The following is a 1,256-nucleotide window of genomic DNA, read 5'->3' on the forward strand; positions in this document are numbered from 1 at the left end:
CAGTGAGCAGTCGCACAAGGCCTGTCACTGCTGCATGGCGAGGACGAGCACCGCGGGGGAGACGAGGCACCAGGTGAGCGAGAGCGGCGCATTTCTGCACGGCTGGCTACGGATGACACCACCGTTTCACCGGACAGCGTGCACCTGGGTGTGTGCAGGCTGTTGCCCAAGGGTGAGGAAACTCGAAGGCCACGTAGTGCACGGGATGTAGTGCGGCACGGGCAGGGCAATGCTGCGGCGGTGGCTGCAGGGCCCTGGGAGTGCAGCGGGGACAGCGGCACCCGCGCCAGCCCTCGGGCCGGGATCCCCCGCGCTGCCGGCAGAGCTGGGCCTGGCAACGGCTGGACAGCGGCCAGCGGGAGCACCTGGAGCTCTGGGAAAGGGCGGCTCTGGCGCACAGGGAGCCACGTGGGAGTGCTTTGACTCATAACGTGAGGACCACAGGACCACGCTCCAAATGGGCCAAAAGGCTTCTGAGAGAGGAGGAAGGATCCTTCCCCCTGGCCCCCGGGGCAGGCGAAACATACTGCGGGTCTGCGCTGAACCGGGGCAGGTGTAGCGGAGAGGACGGCGGACGCACGGGGAGGCTGAGCCTCCATTCCGGAGGCCTGTAAGCAGAGGCTTCCCACCTGGAGCGGAGCTTTGCCAAGTTGGATCGCCGCCCAGCCGAGCCCAACGTTATGTTAGTGAGGCTATACTATACTATACACTGCTATATTACATTGCGTTATATTATATATCCTACAGTGTGAGACGGTGTCTTGAAAAATGGGTAAAACATAGGCAGGATGGCAGGATGGTGGCACTGGAGTCAGGGGACACCCGAGCCCCGGCTGGGGTCACGCCGCGACGGGGGGACCCAGGGGGGCTCGTGGCTCTCGGAGGGGGGCGTGGCTTGTGCTGAAGGAGGCGGGGCTTGCACGATGGTTGTTCTGGGGCGCACAGGGGGCGGGGCTCGGCTCACTTGGGGGCGTGGCCAGCGGGCCGGGGGCGGGGCCCTGCTCGTACCGGGCCCTCCCCGCCGCCGCCGCTGGGGGCGTGGCGGATAGGGGCGTGTCCCGTAGTAGAAAAGAGGCGGGGCTCGGCGCGGCGGCCGCGTTGCCCGGGGCGACGCGCGGCTCCCCTGACGTCACCCGCGGGGTGGTCAACGGAGGGGGCGCCCCCCGCGCGGCTCCCCGGCGCGTCCCGCCGGCGCGGAGCCAATGGGCGCGCGGCGGGGGCGTGGCCCGGGGCTGCCCCTGCCAATGAGGCGGTGG

The sequence above is a fragment of the Nothoprocta perdicaria genome, unplaced genomic scaffold, assembly GCF_003342845.1.
Source record: "Nothoprocta perdicaria isolate Ctin4 unplaced genomic scaffold, notPer1 scaffold_33, whole genome shotgun sequence".
Taxonomy (NCBI): Eukaryota; Metazoa; Chordata; class Aves; order Tinamiformes; family Tinamidae; genus Nothoprocta; species Nothoprocta perdicaria.